This window comes from Onychomys torridus, chromosome 19 (genome assembly GCF_903995425.1).
Source record: "Onychomys torridus chromosome 19, mOncTor1.1, whole genome shotgun sequence".
NCBI classification, from domain to species: domain Eukaryota; kingdom Metazoa; phylum Chordata; class Mammalia; order Rodentia; family Cricetidae; genus Onychomys; species Onychomys torridus.
This window is the reverse complement of record NC_050461.1, coordinates 55,903,809-55,924,638: the sequence shown is the minus strand read 5'-3', so window position 1 is coordinate 55,924,638 and position 20,830 is coordinate 55,903,809. Positions and strand designations below refer to the sequence as shown.

Below are 20,830 nucleotides of genomic sequence, written 5' to 3'. Positions count from 1 at the left end.
GACCCATGAGAAGCCAGCTGTTCATCTGTTGCTACTGGGTCATCATCTTTGCTGAGACCTTTGGTTCCAATGCTTGGGGCTTCTTTGAGTACTGCAGTATTTTGCTGGCTTCAAAGTAGGATTCCACACCTGTTAACTGTATCTACCTGTAGTGCTACAGATCCTCACTTGGCTAATTTGGAGTAGGTACTCATGAAATGAAATCTTCATCTTGATGTGAACAGACTGTTACAGTTACTAAAGCCAGTGTCTTGTGCCTTGGAGGAAGGAAAAAGCTTGTTAATTGGACTTAAGACCTACTTAACAAGAGGGAAACCAGAAACTAACCTAACGAACTGCTCAGGGCTAGTGAAGTAATGATTCTTGGAGGAGAACTTGTAACACCCCTTTACTAAGCCAGTCTAATCCCTAACTATATTCTAAATGCTTGTCTTTATGCCCACAGATAAGTCTAGTCCTCACCTGCCTTCAAGATTCCATCCCACGAGCAGCTCCCTTTCTCATCTTGTTGCTTCCAGATGAGAACATATGACCTCAGCTATAAACAGAAGAAAAACTGACTTCCTTCACAGGGAATTTCTTCCTCAGTAGTTAAGACATTCCGTTTGGTTGAAGGCAAAGGAAAGCCAAGGTCAAAGACTTGTTGACAGATTCAGACTCCCAAGAGAGAAAACATGGGTCATGATTAAAAGTCATTTATATGAGACGGGCTGGATCAGGGAGGTGTGCTCCAGGCAGTTGGAGAAGAAAGATAGTGGCTCTTGATGAAGACTCATTTTACAGGGTTGCTTCACACTTGGCCCTGCTCTCATAATAATGGTAGTGAGTGAGGGTGACAGGAAATTTTTTAAAATGTTATTCCATTCAAAGTAAATTCTGATCCTTGGTTAAATTATTTTATGGACTTTTATTGCCAAATTAATGACATATTTTTCTGACAAGTGATATTTAAATGAGAGTGATATTTAAAATGGATTGTTAAATAATGCTATGCCATTGCTTCTGCACTTTATCATACACACTACACAGTTGACACCTGCCATCTCAAACAGTATTAGAGCTATCCTTGGGGTAGAGGAGAAAGCCCGACATCTGTTATAGGATGTTAAGCTTAATTAAAAAACGCTTGTTCTCTATACAGCTGTGTTTAGCTGGTCTGTGTTTGTACAGAAAGGCAGGTTGCTAGCGATTGGCAGTCACTCCTAAACAAGAACAGCACTCATCTCTCCTCTCCTTCCCTTAAGGCATTTCTGTTCCCTAATTAACCTGGTAGCATCTCTTAATGTAACATTCATGTTCATCCTGAAGCAGCTTTTTTTTTCCTGACCTGACATAGTTTTGAGTTGCCATTTAGTTTTTTACCTTCTACAAAGTCCCTGCAGTAGACCTTTTAGAAATGCATTCATGAGATTTCCCTTTAAGCAGAGGCTGTAGAGTTAATAACAATGTTGGTTTAGACCAATCATTATAAGACATTACAGGACTAGATAAGTACATTCTGTCCTTTTCGCTTTTGTGTGGCTTTGTAGAGATATGCAAAACTGAGTCACTGGAATATGTGTCTTCAACTTTGTTCTATGCAAACATAATTCTAGCTCCATAGTCCTTCTCCCTCTCTGCCAACCCTTGCTATCTCTCTTATAATCCTGTTAGGAACCCATCTTCCTTCTATGCTGAGGTAAGCAGGGAAGGGGTCCCTGGACTCTACCCTCCTCACCTCTGCAGCCAGGGATTGACAGGCCCCAGAAGAGCAGAAAAACCTCTAAGGAAAGACCATGAGACCTGGAATAAGCAGAAAGGTGATATGATGTGGTGGCCTCACAAGGGGACATCCATTCTCTCAGGCTTCAGTCATCTTGACTGCTTCTTGCCATTGGGATGCACAGGACCTTTTTCTGACAGTGATAAGGACAAACCACAGGAGGGATTTATCCAGGAGGACTGGGGCACTGCCAGGAGGAAAGCCCTGGTGCAGTGTCCTGGGGTGGTGTGCGGATGAGGAAATCCAGTAGAGGGAAGCCTAGGACTGCCTTAGATGGGGGAGCTGGAGTACTGGGACAATCCCACTGGTGTTTGCAGTCTGTTTGGGCCTCCAGCTCCCACAGCCATCACACTGGGACCAACTCTAGTCTGGGAGGGTCTGAGAGAGGAAAAGAAAACAACAGCTTTTCACACCCATCATGTCTCCAAGGTAGGGCAACTTGATTCAGGAGCAGAAAACCCAGCAAGAGGTTCTTTCCTGGGAAGCCTGCATTCAGGGCTTCCCGGGGGAAGATGTTGAAGAGGTCCTTCAGAAACAAAAACCCGCATGGATTGTGAGCTGACCCATTATCTTATTTTCACTGGAAATGTTATTTTGTTAGCCATGCTGGGCCCATGGAGCTGCTCTGTTGAAAACTTAAAATCAGCTTATCTCATTTCTCCCTTTTAAAGCAGCATGGTAGCACATATCTTGTGAAAGGAAAATGTCACACTGCTTCTTCTGCTCCCATGTGACAGAGCTACTTGGAAAAGACTTTGATTTTGCTTGCTGGGGGATTGATTTTAAATCCATCTTTGAATTATCTTCTCTAAAAGCTGTTCCCAGTCAGTGTGTTGAGATTCCCAGTTGAGCTGTTAATTTCTGCCTACATATGTAGTTTAAGGAAACCAAATATTTTATGCTCTGATTTGCAAGAGGTAAATATTAAATTTATAACAAGTAGTAAAACTTGATTTCACGTATTTTATGCAAGATTAGCTACATCAGAGTTACTAGAAGAATGATATACATTGACTCTTATGACTGTATTTGCTAATGTTCTACCATATTTGCCCTACAAAACTGGCATTTTTTTAATGGTATAGCCATCGTCCTGAGTCACACACTAAAGGAAAATGATCTGAAAAGGCTGTGGTTACTATACTCAGAAGAAGGGAGTAGAAGGTAGACCTGAGAGTGTGTGTGTGTGTGTGTGTGTGTGTGTGTGTGTGTATGAGAGACAGACAGACAGACAGAGACATGGAGGGTGAAGACAAATACTCAAGTAATCTATAAAATGAGAATCAGGTAAAATAGGGGTATATAATCAGGTCCACAGCAAATGGTGACATAACACATAAACTTTAGCTACTTCCAGACTATTTTAGAGCATTGTACAACATAAATAGAAAGCTATGGAAAGTTAAAAATTAAACTATTTAGTCTAAAGTATGTTTGTCCAGCTGTTCAAGATTATGTAATCTGTTCTTTAATCACAACTTGCTCCTGTAAGAACTTGTTCTCCAGGCCAAAGGACATTTGTGAATAAGAGATAGAGCCTAGTAGTGTGAACTTTAGTGCCCAGCATTGAAACATCCATTCTTCTGCTTTAAATATGTACTTTAAATCTAGTGCCAAGAGTGTATGCCATTCTCAGCAGCTCCTTTCCAAGGGCAGTTCCTCCAAGGCACCTGGAGTACTTCTTTGAACTAATCCTCACTTTTCAAATGCAGCTAGCACAACTTTGAAGACATTCTTCTGGAAATCTCATTTTCACCTATGCTGCCATGCAAACCTTGTCATCTAGTGATGAGTAAGAAAGTCCAGGGAGATTTTCACATTTCAATTTTCCAATACAGGTTATGACTGCCTCCTGATGCCTTGATTAATATCAGATGTTTATCTAATGGATCACTGTTTATATTTTAATGGAATCGTTTATTTAACTAATTGTTGCTTGAGAATATTTTTGGCGAGATGAACAAATGTCTGCTAACCCCAGATAGCAGACAGACTGTAGTCATGATACCACCAAAATCCAACTCGGTTGGCCAGTAAGTTGGGGCTACTTACATGAATGTGGGGAACAGGTTACTTCAAGGAGCATGGACAACTCAAAAGCAGGTGGTTTTCCCAAAGCCCACCCCAGCATGAGTGACAGTTCATGAAAGCTAAGACCCCAGAGCTCTTTGCCCAACTTGAAGGCAGTTCTAGAGATTTGAGGTTCTCATCTAAAGCGTCCTTACTGATTACATTATCTCGGGGACACTGAGCCTTGTGAATCTTAGTTTCAGTGGTGTCCTCACACATCCGAGTTATTTTCCTCCTGAGTTTGAAGGAGCTTCCCTTTAGAAGCTTCTGTATTAAGGAGCTGTCCTCTAAGAATCTTAAGTCAGAGGTAATTGCTCCTCAGCTAACTAATGAGGAAGGTAGCAGGGAAAAAAGTGGTTTGAAAAACAGGATATGAAAATAAGATTTTTATATAGCCAATTATAAAATTGAAAGATTATATAAAATTGATGATATATACCCTGCTGGTTGTTAGGCTAATATGCTATAGTATTTAAAAATTAAATACTAAGTGGCTTATCATAATAGACTGGCAAAATGTGAGACTTCTTTCTGTTGGCTTGTTTGTTTTTGTTTTTTTTTTTTTAAGTAGGGACCCAAATTTTAAGAGGCATCCAATTTGTGGACCTTAATGAGTAAAAACCCTAAAACTAACAGTTATGTTGTTTCTCGGGAGCCAAGTGGTTATACAACTGGATTATGCTCTAGCAGGATAGAAGGAAAACAGCCAACTTATTTCCCTTATGTCCAGCTTTTTACAGTTGTTCTTAAGAGTGATGTTCTCTGTTTGGTAACCATGGTTCTTCCAGTAAGATGCACAAAACTGCAAGGAGGTTGGATAGCCCTAACCATGTCAGTTATTAGCCTGAGTTCATGTCTTAGTGACCACGGTTAGCTTATGAAAAAGAGTACCTTCTAGTTCTTTATAATGACAGTTGACATTACATGGAAGACAACTCTGGATTCTGATGACTCTCCTGAGCATTGGAGTTGGTACATTGAATTAGATGGTGGCTTGGGGCCTGTTGGTTGTTTGATTTTAATGGGTAGTGACGCTCACTTAAACACTTGATATTGCAATAATAACATACTCACTTATTTAATTACTGTGCTGTATTTGTTTCTACAAGTTGGGAATTTTGTGTGTAGAGCACCCTGGTGTGGCCTTGTAAAAGCCTTGAATGCAAAATTAATTGGGATAGTTAAGAAGTAGCAATAAACATGGAACTGAACATTGACCCTGCACCAGATTCCCATTTGGATATCAATTTGAAAAATAAAGTCCAAACCCTTAGTAGACAGTCATTGAGCAGGTCAATTCTAGCCCATTTGTTTTTAATAAACATTTATTTATTTGTTTGTTTGTTTACATACACTCTCTGTGTCTTTGTGTGTATATGCATATCTTTTGTGTTTGGAACTTAGAAGTGAACCTTATGCATCAACCTCAAATGCCATCCATCTTGTTTTTCTCTGACAACTTGTCTTACTGACCTGAAGCTCATCAAGTGGTCTGTGCTGGTCACTTAGCAAACCCCAGGGGTCCATTGGTCTTTCCAACAGTGGTATTATAAGTACATGCCAATACAACTAGGTTTTGCATATGGGTTTTGGGGATCAAACTGAGGTCTTCATGCTTGCACTAAAAACTCTCTGCCAATTGAGCTATCTTCTGAGCCTCTAGATCAATATGTTTTAAATGAGTGATGGAAAGGGTAGGGAAGGGATAGTGCAGTCCTGGCATCAGGATTACTTCAGAAGAGGGTGAGGGTCAGTTTGAATGGGAGAAGAGATGATGCATCTCTACCACTAGTTTACATCATATGATCTTGAAAGTCAACAGAAAGGAAAACTCAAGAGTGTTCTAGAACATCCATTCCTTTTTTTCAACATAACCATGGCTCCCACACTTGGATCTGAATCATATAGTTGTAAAGAATATCTTTCTCAACTTAGTAAAGGGATAGATGCTGAGATGGGTTGGGGCATGGGAGCTGGGGTATGGTCTGTTTGTCTCCTGTCTCTTTTAAGGCTTCCTGTTGGGAACCACTGGCCTAGAGTCAAATGGCTGCCATCTAGAAGGCAGAGGAGAGAACATGGCCCCTGGTGGCATTGACACTGATTTTGGCTAACTGAAATCATGATGGAAGAGAGTGTGCTTTTATTTCTTCTCAGTCAGAAACACTCCATTGCTCCTTGAGATTAGAGTAAATTTTCCTTTCTTGCTGCTGAGAATCTATACTAGAGTGGTAAGTTTTCCATATAACTTTGATCTTGAAAAATCAGTGAGATGTGCATAGTAGTACTGAGATTCTGAAATTGGACTCTTGACCAGACATTGACCAAGATATTTGCTGTGCCTGTGTTTCTATCTTCAGGTTGGAGTAATCTTTGTGGTGGTTCTATGTGGTCTTGGTGAATACTGAATCAGTTAATGAAAGTCAAGAATGTAGTATCTTGCATGCAGAAATTGCAGTAAACAGTAGTAGAGTTCTTACCCATGGAATAGTTGGCATTTGTGTAATCCTTGTTTCAAGTCATTTTTGAGCTTGTGAGTACCAGGAAGGGTTTACTACTTCAATTACCCATCATTCCCCTGTTGATTATGAAGTAATCTGTTGCTTTGCAGTCAGAGATTTATATTCCTGGTGCATTTGTTTTTTAATGCCACTTTCTGGATGATGCATACTGCAGATAGGTATCTTCTATCAGTTCTAGATGCTACGTGAAATTGTTGTCAACTTTGGTCTTTTTCCTTAAGGCCTCTGTCTTTGGCTTGCAGATGGTCAATCTTTTCTCTTCCTTCCCCTGTGTTTTTCCCTAGTGTCTGTGCTGTGTCCTTATCTCATTGACTAGTCAGATGGGATTAGGGCCCATCCTAATTTACCTCATTTTAAGGTACTTTGTAAAGGCATTTTCTCCAAGTGGATCTTCCTGGGGAGGAACTGGGGACTGGGCCTTTACCATATAGAATTAGAGTATGTAATTCCACCCAAAACACCTGGCACTGCTTTCTTTTCATATACATACTGAAATATTCCTGAGTTCCCAAAAGACAGACTATGTCTGCTTCTTTTATTACCATCCATCAGTAAAAACCATCAGGCATTTACTACTCACCTGATTCATTCTGAGTCAAGGCTGCCCAAGGAAGTGTGAAAACTTCTGCAAATGACTTTAATTCTTGATCTCTGTCAAATAGCTCCAGTCACCCTAATCCTCTCCCTAACTTCTCCCAGATACACCCCCCCACTGCCACACTGCTCCTAATTTTGTATCTTGTCTCTCTGTATGTGTCATGAGTGTGGTGCAATGTAGTTGGAAGTTTTTCTGTGTCCCGCCTGGCTGGTGGTTGGTCAGGACAAATCTCTCCCACTCATGTCCCCCAAGTAAACACACAGAGGCTTATATTATTTATAACTGCTTGGCCATTAGCTCAGACTTATTACTGAATAGCTCTTATACTTAAATTAACCCATAATTCTATCTATGTTTAGCCACATGGCTTGGTACTTTTTCTCAATTCTGCTTGACATCTTGCTTCCTCTGTGTCTGGCTGGTGACTCCTGACTCTGCCTTCTTCTTCCCAGAATTCTCCTTGTCTGCTTGCCCCACCTATATTTCCTGTCTGTCTACTGGCCAATGAACATTTTATTTATCAACCAATCAGAGCAACACATATTCACAGCATACAGAATGGTATCCCACAGTGATGCTATCCACTGGAGGTTGTTTGACCAATCAAAATACATTGTATGCACGAATTAATAAAAACACTATACTTAATTAAAAATATACCTTCCTAAGCAAGAATATAGTTTTGGAAAGTTCTATTTGATGAGGTTTACCAATTCAGAAGTAGTATATTACACATTGTAGCTGGAGACTTTAGAAAAATGACAAAGGTGTGCTTTGTAATGTGGACAGTCACGGAGAAAGACTGTCCCCGTTCAGAGCTTTCTCCCAGAGGACAAGTACAATGGCTGACCTCCCCACTGGGCATATTCTAAAGAACTCTTACTCTTTCATCTTCTGACTATTTGCTTCTTCGGTCTCAAGCACTTACATCTTGCATTCAGTGGCTCAATCCTCAGTTTTATTTCCATTTTCTTACATAGAGTCCTACGTGGAAAAGTGAGCCATGGTTCTATGTGGCTAAAGATTTTTCATTACTCTCTGTGTGATTGTATGCTATTTAAAAAACACTTGAAGTGCTGGTTCAGACCTTTGCAATTTTAAAAATGCTAATGGACTATATTGACTCTTAAGGAAGATGCTTGAGGTACCTGGCAGATTTCCAACTAATGTGCTTGGGGGTGGGAGCACTGAGTGCCTTATTCATGAGGGAAAGGAAAAGCAGACAGGTTATTTCCAAACTGGCAAGTAAAGCAGCACACTGCTAACCCACCCCCTTCATCCATCAGGATGAGGGAGCCTATCACACATGGGTAGGACCCTGCAGGCGGGGTTCCAGCTGATAACACTGGGGAGTGGAGTGAGGTCTGCCAACCGGCAGTTCGAAGATGGAAAAGTGAAAGCAGGTGGACACTGGGGGTCACGTCTTTAATGGTAGCCCAGCTTGCTTATCTTTTGTTCCCTGGCACTTTCCCACCTCTTCCCTACCTTTCTTCTAAGGGAGCTCTTGGCACAGCTGGTCATGCTGTGTGGGGAGGGTGTGGACACAGGGAGAAGAGGTTTAGCTAGAGGAAGTAGATGTGAATAAGGGTTTCTTTTGAGGTCATGTGATCCCATTCCTTCCTCTTTTCTCAGCTTCCTGGTTACCATGACGTGACCTCCTTTCTTGTCTATCAAGAAGGACTGAACGCTCTGAAACTGTGAGCAAGTGACCTTCCTCCTTTAAGTCTTCTTAAGACTTCTGCAGGAGTCACAGTGCTGTAGGGGTTCATTGTTAAGTCATTTCTGCATGGGTCACAGTGCTGTCGGGGTTAACTAATATGAGAAGGAGTCTAGAACTCATGCTCTTCAGTTTCCCACCAGCCTTTCCCTTCCTCCAACACAATACATGACTAACATGCTATTTGTCTCTCCCCTCATCTTCCTGCACTCCTTTGAAACTACATGGCTTTCTTCCTACAACTTGAATCCAGGAACACACTGCTCTTTCCACATCCATTCAGTAGCTTTGTGAGGCTCCTAGAATGTGTTGTTACTGGTGGAATACTGGGAGGAGGCTGTAAATGCTGAAGGTCACTCCTTTCCTGGACTGTACTAAGAGGGGGCAGGTGAGCCCCTAAGTGCTCACAGTGTTTCAGAGAGCAACATTGGTCCCAGATACAAGGAAATGTGCTGCAGAGAGGAGGAACTGTGGATGCCTGGAGAGCACAGTTTTAAGCACGGTGGTGTAAGTGGACCTCAGACACTGGATAGCATTTGAGTAAGACTAGAGAACAGGGCATCATCTGACTATGTAGGGGAGAGTAAAGACACTAGTGGTAAAAACTAGTGGAGGCATCTGCCAGAAGAGGTGGGGTGGAGGGGTGAGGGTAGGGGTATGGAGTCAGGGAGAGTAGAGAGCAATGATTGCTGAAATGTGAAGGCCAGATGGTATTGGGCCTGGTAGGAAGGGAAAAGCTTTTCACTACAGCTGACAGGGTTGCAAAGGGCAGCCCTGACTGGCACGTGGAGAAGAGAGGAAGTGGAAGATACAGATCAAGCAGATATTGGGACCAGATGGATTTTAGTCTGGATGAGATCATCATGAAATATCCTTTTCAAACACCCAGAGATACTAGACAAAGACACAAATCCTACTATGGATTTACAGTGTTTCAGGTGAAGGAAGCTATGTGAACACATGTTAAGTCACCATAATTCTGTTGCCCTGAAGAGGGCAGATTCATGAGCTAGTGACAGACTTGCTTTTACTATGCCAGGAGGGAGGGGACAGCAGTCGGGCACAATGGGAAAAGGAGTTGACTGTGACTCAGCAGAGTGCATCTGGTTGTCACTTGTCTGGACATGCGGCATCTACATGTGCTCAGAAAACCATTTGCCGATTAGCAGGGCACCTGTATTTGGAATACTTAGAATGAGCTCTGAAGTTGTCCTAAGACATTGTTGTTTAGAAAAGTGTAAAACCAAACTTGATTGTTTACTCTGATAGAAATTAATCTGTGTAGGTCTAGTGCCTTTATGCACAGAATGTTGAGTGTACCAAATTAGTCGATTTAAAAAAAAAAAAAACTGTGATTTAATGTCTGGTCTCTTTCAGTGACCTTTCCACAAACACCTGGGGAATGATGCATCCTCTGAGTTTAGAAATGTGCTTCCCACCCACATCTACTGGTCCACCTGTCATTTAAATATGTTGTTATCAGTCAGGGCAAAGTATGCTCAATGCTGATAATAATGGTTTCCCCTTTTCCAGGAAAATTTCAGAGGACTAGTAGCTGATACCCGGGTTACTTGTCCTGGGTCATTCTTTCATTGATGTTTCTCTTGGTGTCATTTCAGTATCTGTTGCTTTATGTTGATGTAGAGAGGTCAGAGCTAAGTCTGGTTCATGTTCCCAGATAAATGAATTGGCCTTTCTGGGTGCAGGGCAAGGCTTGTCCCTTAACTCCAGATCACAAGCATGTGATTGGGGGTGCATTTTAATGTGGTCTATTCTAGGACTTTGACTTTTTTAAATGAGTCTTTTCAACATGCAGATCCAAGATTTCCTTCAGTGATTTTCTTTCTAGGTCTCATTCACTGTTTCTGTCCACCTGTCTAGGTCCCCCATCCTTATGTGTTCTCCTCCAGGAGCTGTAGACGTTGGCGTCTTTGCAGTTTCTTCCTCACTTTTTCTCTCGGTTGTTCCTAAGTCCTTCCAGCTCTTCCTTCCTCTTCTGATGGTCCCTCACCTCTCACTTCTGAACTTCTCTTTGTTGTTTCGTGCCTCTGATTTGTTGGCTGGCTGTTTTAATAGCTCATCGCGGAGGTCTGCAGGTGATACGGTTTTCTAATGAGCTTTCTTCTCTACATAAACTTATTGGAGTATATTTGTATTGATTCTCCTAGTGTTCCTCTTAATGTTGTTTAGTATCGAGCATCTGAGGTTTAGGGCTTTGGAGAAGTATTCAATATGTGGTGAGTGCTAGGCTATGTGAAGAAATTATGTGTTTGACTTAAATAAAATCTTTAACTTGGCTTTTTATTTTTTTTATGACTAACTATTTGATCTAAATTAACTTGTATCTACTATCAGATATCCCATCTAAATGAAATATTTGAATGATTAATGGAGGTCACTTGTGTCTGGCAGGATGTGGTTATCTGTCTTTAATGAAAACATAGATTAAAGTATTGGAATAAATAGGGAGAAGAATTACATATTGATTTCCATAAAAATAAAATTTTAACCATCAAATTCTAATGATGCTTGGACTGCAAGATCATGGACATTCAAAAGCTTTCAAACCCATGGGCTAAATAAACCCCTCTTCTTTATGAAGTATCCAGACCCAGGTATTTTGTTACTGCAATGAAAAATATCTAATGTCTAGCTCTCTTTTCCTTTAAAGTACTGACTGTGGGGGTGTAAGTGTAGGAACATGAAATGAGTGTTAGGAAGCCATAATCACATGGAAGAAAAAAAAAAACCAGAAACCAGATATTAGTTAGGAGATTATACTAGAATCCACTTACATGCTTTTCACATTTGCATTATATAGCACTCTGGGATTTTTACTTTCAAAGTATTTGCTTTATGTAGTAAGTATTATATATAACATTTATAGTAAATTGAATTGTTTGCTTTGTTGAAAAAATTTGAGGGCAATTCCACATCTCAACTACAGAGTTTACTCTCCTGCTTCAGTAAAAAGGGGGTGAGGGCTCTCCCAAACATGCATTGTCAGGGTGGGTAAAGAGTACCTGCTGACTATCAGCAGCCTTCCCATACCTGCTGGGTTGTATTGTGTTTAGATGTTTGCAGATTGTAGGTTGGGCTTTGCAAGAGTCATATTTACTTTTCTTCCATCTACCTCAAAATGCCTAACTCAGCCATATGCATGGAGAGGCATTATTCACAGCTCTGTAAATTACAAGAAGCAGAAATCCAGCTCAGATGAGCTCAAGTGAAAAAGGGAATTTGTTGGATCCAATATTTGTCAATTGTCGATATTAACTGTAGCCTTAGATATAGCTTAATCCCGATGTTCAAACTAGATCCAGAAATACTCAATCTGTCTCTTCAATGTCTGGAGTTGATTTCCTTCTTTAGCATTTTGGAACAATTGTGAAATGAGGAGAATTCACTGACTTACTCAACAGTAATTAAGTAGTCCTTCCTGAGTTCACTTCTGTAAGCAGGATAAGTCCTTTTGGTGACAGAAAGCTACCTTAAGTATTAGGCTCATATTCTGCTGACTTCTCAAGCCTGGTAAAAAGGGAGGTATCTTCCTTAGTAGTTCCAACATTACAAATAACTCTTTTTAGACTGCACAGACTATAAGTCAATACCTAAACCCACCTTTCTGGCCTTTGGAATGCACATAACATTGATCAACCTTAGTCCAAGACTGTGGTCAGTGTGTCCATGCATTTGTGTGTGTGTGTGTGTGTGTGTGTGTGTGTGTGTGTGTGTGTGTGTGTGAGAGAGAGAGAGAGAGAGAGAGAGAGAGAGAGAGAGAGAGACTATGTCTGTATACAGTATTTGAAAAAGAAGGGAGAAAAAGTTGTATAAGCAAGCCATATATTTGTCTTTGTCTATTAATCACCATAAAAAGTTATTCTGCTGAAACAAATAGGCCAATATTCCCAATGCTAAACACAGCAATTTATGTTTCTCACAGAAACTGCAATGACAGCATGGGTCTGCTTGTTGTGATCACTCAGGCTTCATAATGAGTCAGACACGTCACTTTCATGTTTCCACATTCATCAAGGTGGATGGGAAAAACTGAAATCTGGCTTGCATTGACATTTTATGTTCTAGCCAGGATGGGACATCTCATTGGCCAGAATTTGTGACCTCTCTGGACAGAAACAAGGGGACCAGCTAGTTGAATGGCTATTTTTTGTGTGTCACAGAGCAATAGAGGCCTTAAACATCAGAAACCATGACTCTAGCCATTGTTCACAGACCATGATAGCACTCGGCTCCATTGTCGCACCCTACTTAGCTTGCCGTTCTGAAGGTACTATTCCTTTTAAAACCTTGAACCTCTCCCCCCTCAACTATTTCATTTTACATACAAATATAATCACCCAATGGCACACTGAGGACTGCTTGGGAGTGAAAACAGGAAAACAGAAGTCATAGCTAAGTGACCTTGGATTTAATATCAGTTTTTACGGCATTTCAGTTAGTTACTCCAAAAATTATGTCATAAAACAATAGCCATGTGTTATTGTTGTGATTTGGTCAGTCATTTAGAAGGACTGCTAGGCAAGCCTTGATTTTGGCATGGCATGCATCAGTGTTGCACATTAGAGGAATAGTCACCTACAACTTGAATGAAGCTGAGGGTCTGCTTCCATGTGATTTAATCACATTGTGCGTGTAACCAGTTGTAACTGGCTGCTGGCTGACAGTGCTATGATAGGAACCAGAACTGAGCAATCCCAAGGACCAAAAGAATGCTGAATTGCTTCTATGATATAGTCTTGAAGTTGCATGCCTTGTTACTTGTTGGCATGTGGTTCAGATCATACAAAGCCATAATTTAGTGTAGCATGGGCTTAGGCAAGGGCTTGAATGCCAGAAGGCAAACATTGAAGAACATGTTGAAGGCTTGTGATCACACAGCCATCCCCAGATACCTACTGGTAGAACATCTCTTAGTGTAATAAGTTATATAGGTGAGCTAGTTGGAATAATACTCTTAGAAATAGGGACTCTACATTCTCCTACTTATGTACCTCTTTGGTACTTGTGTACTACTCTTTGATAGTAGAGTCTGTGGTTTGAAACATAATAATATTGATGTGTGGTAGGATCTTTAAAAGGTCATTTAAAGTTCCAGTTGGTTACATCTTTAAAGTGAGACCTCTGAGGACTAGATTGGTTACCCTGAGATGAGATTGCCATAAAGCAAGTATACCACTAGTGTTTCGGCCTCTTTCCATGGGCCCACTTCTTCTATCACTCCTCTACTATGCTGTAAAGTAGCAAGAGGCCTTCATTAGACAGCCAAAGACTGTAGCATCATGCTCTCAAACATCCCTGACTTCCAAATGGAAGCCAAAATATACCTCTTCCATCACTCATTGCCCAATCTATTGCAGCAGCCAGTAGATAAAGGTAGTACCCAATGACAAACAGCCATCAAGGTAAAGCAGCCATTGACATTCACTCATCTGTCTCATGACCTCTGATCCCATGCAGTGTCCACATGACTACACTAATTAAACTTCACACATCGAAGTTTTTTTTTTACAATGTTTCTTCATAATTGTAGAAACATGTATAGGGTGCTTTTCTGTTCCCTTTGGCGGTGAACTCTAGTTCTTGCAAACAGAATTTGTACTATATTGGAGAGTTCTCAACAAAGTTAATAGTGTACTTCTTTAGCAAAGGAAAATTTAATATATTTCCTAGTTACCTCCTGAGATGGTCAGGGCTACATCACTAATGCAGGCATTTCTACAGCAAATCTTTGTCTTTACATGAGACTCAGTTTGACAGTCCTTTCAACTTGTGGGGCATATCACAAGTGTTAATGTTTTCTACAGGGAAGTCTTTTATATTTCTACAAAACAAAGCTTCTACATAGAAGCCTTTTATCTACAGTAGCACCATGATGGCTTAGTTAAAATGTTCCAGATGTTAGCCACAGACAGAAGAAAGGAAGGGCTGCCCCAGCAGACTGCAGCTGCAGAGACTGTCTTGATGAGTGACTAAATAGATTGATTACAATCCCATGGACACTTAGTTAGCCTTAAAAGTATTTAAGTTACTTGTAGCCTGATAATAAGGGTACTTTAGAAGATTACATATTTCTATCTCACAGAATAAGCTAAGAAGAAATGATTCATTTTTGTCTGCAGCCTTTCTAGGAAGAGCAAAACTCTCAGCCACCTTGTAACTAACTCTGCAGAGTTAGTTACAGAGGAGTGTGTGGAATTGCATCTCCTCATAAGATCACCTTATGAAAGAAGAGATTGAAGCAAGAGTGTGCAGTATTATAGTAAAATAAAATAAAAGTTTATATTTGAGTCTTGAGTGTATTCAGGGATTTCTGTCTACAATTAAATACAAGACTATACCTTCAGTATTTTACTAACTGTTACTATGTAGAAAATATATTGAAGGCTTTTAAAATTTCACTCCACATACTTTGGGTAATCAAATGGGCCACATATAAGGAAAACAAATATGGCTTAGGAAGCAAATAATATTCTTGTCTCTAAGTTGCTCATACCTCAGATGTTTCTAATGTAAACCAAAATTTTAAATATGTTCTTCAGGATATTCTTCTATATAGAAGACAATTTCAGTACTGTTTTCCAACAGAAATGTTCATGGCATTTATTGCGTTCCTGGGGTCATAAAGTTATTTTAACTAAAAATAAAATAAGCACTCAAAAATAAATGTACCATATGAAATTTATGTTTGCCATCACCAAGGTACATCATTCAAGGTACTGTCTTGAATGCTTCCAGCTAAAATTCCACAATTTATTATACTATCTTAATTCTAAATTAAGACATAGTTAAATGGGGGTTAATGTTTTCATGGAGGGGTAGATATGGTTATATATGTCAAGTTCATGACTGTTATTTTCATATTCACATTTATGAAACTTTATGGATTTAACATGAAACCTAAAAGGTTTCTTGTCTTCTAAAATTCACCTAATGCTGCCTAACTCCAACAAGTGTCTAGGTCACTTCAAATGGAACCAGTGATCCTTCTAGAACAACCACTTGAATACTAGAGCCAGTCTGAGTGAAAAGAAGTTACATGTGCAATACGAAGTTAATGCAAAAGACATTGTGATTTTTAGACCATAAATTTTTAATCAATTTAATGGCACACAGACACCTCTTTCTTAACCAAAATAGTAGTCATTACAATCAACACATGTTACCAGCATGAAATAAATTTGTTTGTTTATATTGTTTGTTGATGTATTAACACAACTCTCACCTCACAGGGTATCAGAGATACTTTATTCTGGAGTCAAATATGAGTAACTATGTCAGGGAACACAGATTTACATTACTCCAAATTCTGTGTTCGAACAAGAAGGTAGTATCATGAAGTTTTGATAGTAAGAGAACAAAGATGGTCATAAGTCAAGTCTTTTCAGGCATATCAGTGGTAATATGAGAGAGGGGGTTCCAGCAAAGCATAGAGATCTCAGCTATAGACCTCAGATGCTGTCTGATTACATTCTAAACTTTGGAGTTGATGCAAAATAGTGGCCAAATAAGTTAATAAATTACAAAAGGTTTTTATCTGTCAGTCACAAGATGTGAGGCCCAAAATAGAGGTAAGAAAGGAATGACTATTTAGAGCAGTAAATTCTACCCAAGATAAATTATAATTAGGTTCTAGACCAGCAGCATTCCAACTTCTCCCTATCTTTACAGTTCTAGCCAGCCAACTAGCCTTTGCAGATATAGTTTATTTCCAGGAGTTCTCATTCAAATTACAGTGTAATAATCTTACCTCTAAGATTCAAGAGACTCTTGGAAAACATTTTCGCCTCCTGCTGGGTATGGAAGCAGTTTCCCTATAAAACTTCATGATGCTTGAAGAAGTGTTAGTCAGTCAATAAGAGGTCAGATGACTGGTAGATGAGGTAAAACTTTGTAGCTTGATCAAAACAATTTAATCAACTTTAGAAGCATTGGTTGTGCTATGTATGTATAGTAGAGTATTGTAATGAATTAGAATTGGGCCCTTTTTGTTGATCATTGCTGGCTGTAGGTGTTGTAATTTTGGGTGCATTTCATCATTTTTCTTAGCATACTAACCATATTTAATGGTTTTACCAGGCTTCAGGATTCTATAGTGGGTCAAACCCACAGCAGACACCAAATAGTAGCCAAGACCTTCTTTTGGCACAAGTTTGGCTTTAAGAAGTGCTTTGGAAATTCTTTGCCCAACCACTGGGCTAGACATCACTGGGTGTCACATACAGTCTGCTGATCCAGAAACAGTTCCATACTGTACGGAGTTAGAGAGGACGGCAGTAAAAATGAACTCAGAGAACTGCTGTCGTGGGGCCTTTGCCTAAGAGTGCTCAGGATTCTGGACTGTGTTCACAGTTAGAGTAAGTGCAGTAATAAGTCTGGGTCAGGTGCAGTCTTGACCTTCAGAGCCAAATATCCATGTTAGCATGCTCAGCTCTCTTAAAACAGGCATCCTCAGGTATCTTTGCAGGGAATAAAGAGCAAATTCTCTTTTGACTTCCTTGGTTTTAGCAATTGTGGTCTACACCTGAGCAAGGCAGACAGTTATCTTGAGGAAATTAAGTGTGGTTATCAATGCAGGACTAGACACTACACCAAACCAGAGACCTAGAAATAGTGGCCTTAATCATCGAAGCACATGACCATCGATGTGGACCTACCCGTCCATATGCTTTGCCGACATTGATAATTTGTTAGGTCTGTTCATGAATACAGTGTACTTTTTTTTAATGGAAAGGAATGCTGCATTATCTGTAAGTGGAGCAGGAGCATGCATCTTCTGGGCTTGAGTGAAAGGACAACTTGAGATATTTGGTCAGAACTGTGATGGTGCAAGGGATGACTGAGAATTGAGATGAGAAGCATCAGAATTGGGAAAGCATGAACCTCACTGTTTTGTATATATCTAGGTTAAGTTTTAGGCAGCCATGGCCAGAGGTGGTAAGTTGTGGAGGACACCCTCAGGTGTGGGTAGGAAGGAATCTTCTGGAGTGTGCTTATGGTATAGACCATCCAGATCCACTTGAAATGAGACTGCTGTGCTTACATTCTCTCACCCATGACCAGCCAGTTGAAACACTCAGGAGATGATAGTGGAGACTCACTAGAGAAGGCTTGGGAGGGGGTGGGGGGCTCCTACAAGAGCTTTACTGTGGTGAAGACCAGCATTCACAAGGAAGGCACCCAGGAGCTGCTCACCTTGGGTTCTGTGCCTCAGATGTGTCATCTCTCCTCCAATGGTTGATTCCTGTCACACTTTGAATAGAATTGTGTATGTGTTCCTGTCCTATTTTTATTATCTAGACTATAAGAGCAACTATGCTATGAAGAGCCACCATGACCATGGCAACTCTTATAAAGGAAAGCATTTAATTGGGGGTGGCTTACATTTTTAGAGATTCAGTACATTATCATGACAGGGAGCATGGCAGCATGCAGAGAGATGTGGTGCTGGATAAGGAGCTGCAATATGCTGATATGTAGGCCACAGGTAGTCGACTGAGATACTGAAAGTAGCTTGAGCATAGGAGACCTCAAAGCCCACTCCCACAGTGACACACTTCCTACAACAAGACCACACCTCCTTAGAGTGCCATTTTGGGGCCATTTTCTTTCACACCACCACATAGTCAAATCATATTAACCCTTAGGGCTATGGTCATGTATTTGGCATTTCCAGAAAAACATTTAAAGTTTTAAAATGGTGAATGTAAATGAAATATTTTCTTTCCTCTTTTCCCCACTTTTCTTTTAAGATAGGGTTTCTTCTTTGTATAGCCTTGGCTGTACTGAAACTCATTCTGTAGACCAAGCTAGCCTCGAACTCACAGAGATCTGGCTGTCTCTGTCTGTAAATGAAATTTTACACATGCATAGAGATGCATGTTTATAGTCCCAGTCCTGGGAGTTTAGGCAGGAAGATCAAGAGTTCAACAATGTAGTCTAGGCTATGTAATTAGACACTCTCTCAAATATAAATAAACCAGTTAATTAATATATTAAAATTTTAGCAAACAATTGTAAATATTTTCTTTAAGTATATGCTATGTAAACAATAGGTACCAAGTAATACTGATAAAAGACAGTGTTTATACCAAATAGCAAGAATACAAATGACTCTATGTGTGTTAACAAACATGCTCACCTACAAATGTTTTCAAATTATGATTTCATACTTAATGATATCTCACTCTGACTCAGCCTACAGTCAACCCAAGGGAGAGAAGGTCTTCCCCTACACACAGAGGTGCCCTGACTTGCTGTTCTACCACTGCTGGCAACACAGGGAAGCCACAGTTTTCTCAAGGGTCTAGCATGCTTCCTTGAGCCTCCTGGAGGGGCTCATGGTAAATCAGTCTTCAACTGTCTTCTCTGCAGCTCCGGCTTGAGAAGCTGGTGATCACAGGGATGTGTGACACAAATGTTTGCTCATCTGTTTCAAAATAAAATTAGAGTTTTTGTATAAAGTAAACTCCAGAAATACGACTGTGGAAGGTGGCCCCTGTTGCTCAAGTCTGATCCCAGTACTTGGGAGGAAGAAGCAGGAGGATTCTGTTGAGTTTGAGGCTGGCCAGGGTGAAAGAATGAGGTTCTATCTCGCTGTCACCTCTGCCCTACCAGACACAAAATAGAAAAGTAGCATGTGTGCGCGCGCGCGTGTGTGCGCACACACACACACACACACACACACACACACACACACACACACACACACAGAGTACAAGGCATTCTGACCACTCAGAAAAGTCATGGTTTATCTTGGGAAATAATTGAATATAATGTTATCATATTCATGTGTTGTATTTATATTTGAGGGTGATTTTATCTAGTATGTTTCTAAGTATTTGCTTAAAAAAAAAAATCTCCCCCCCCAAAGACTTTTTTAAAACAAGCAAAAATAGTGTAGATTTTGATTGGAGATTTAGCACAACCAGCCAGTCTTTTTATTCCATCTGTCTTTATTAATTTTTTTTTCTGTCTTTCTGTCTCTCTCTTACTCACACATACACACATTTCATAAACAAAGACAGGGGGCTGGGGAGGGAACTTGAACTAGACATGGGTGTAGTCAAGACAGCCTCATGAGGGTCAGCCTTCTAGGAGTTCTGAACATTCTAGAACAGGTTGCCTTGTCCAACCTAAAGAGACTTGAGAGGGGAATTAAAAAGAGAAGAGAATTGGGTTCCCACAAACACTGGTGGGGTGTCTGGTCTTTATTTATGGTGAGGACCTAGCATATGATTAGGTAAAAATATTTCTGTATTTTATTTCCAGATAAAAACAACTGTGGTATTAACAAACACTAAGGAGTTTAATGCTTACTATACATAAACTGAACTCAAGAATCACTTAGAAATAGATAACTGGAGGTTTATACAAAGACTATATTTACACAGACATTTTTATGTTTTGAATAAAAATGTATTTGAGGGGTTAAAGCTGTCTTTTGTAGGAATGGATCTTCTCAGAGTTATACTGACAAACCTCCATTCTCAGCAGGGCAAGAGAACTCATTTTTATTTGTTTTGACAGCTAAAATTTGAAGTTATTTTCTGAGAAACTTTCATTTGAAGCTAAATTTTATATAAAGAAAAATATGAGTGAAATTCAGGTTTGTTTGTGAAGATTAAAAATTGTTTCCCCTTGTTTGGGAAGGGAGACACCATTTAATTTTTCCCGAGAATTCTGTGAAGGGCGAGAAGCAGGGGGAGTCCAGGAAAGAGGCCTGGATGAATGTTTCCTCCCTCTCCATCATGTCCGCATGAAGTTCAGTAATGAGTGCGAGAGGCCGCTGCCTGGTGTCAGCCGGAGAAGATGACAAAGGAGGTGGAGAAGTGCCTGCTGGAGTGGCGGGCTCCATACAGTTCTCAAAACTCCCTGTTGTTGCATTTGATGTTTGTGCTGAGCTGCATCTGACAGAAGCAATCCTCCTCAGGACAGCAGAACTCAGCAGAGAGTCGGTAAAGTGCGCCAGCATTTAACCCTGTAAGTTATTTAAACAAATTTATAAACTTTCTTATAAGAAATATAATGGTAACGTGCGGCAGCATTTAACCCTGTAAATCACTGAAAAAAATTATAAGCTTTATTATAAGAAACTAGCAAGTAAAGAAAAATATCACATGGAAAAATTGATGAGATCCAAAGAT

The 20,830-nt window shown here is 40.1% G+C and overlaps 1 protein-coding gene across 1 annotated transcript in view; it reads left to right on the top strand.

Annotated features, from left to right (window-relative positions):
• The window catches only part of Prkn (parkin RBR E3 ubiquitin protein ligase), a 1,200,313-nt gene that overhangs the window by 262,093 nt on the left and 917,390 nt on the right, over positions 1–20,830 (top strand). The gene's annotated exons all lie outside the window — the stretch shown is intronic.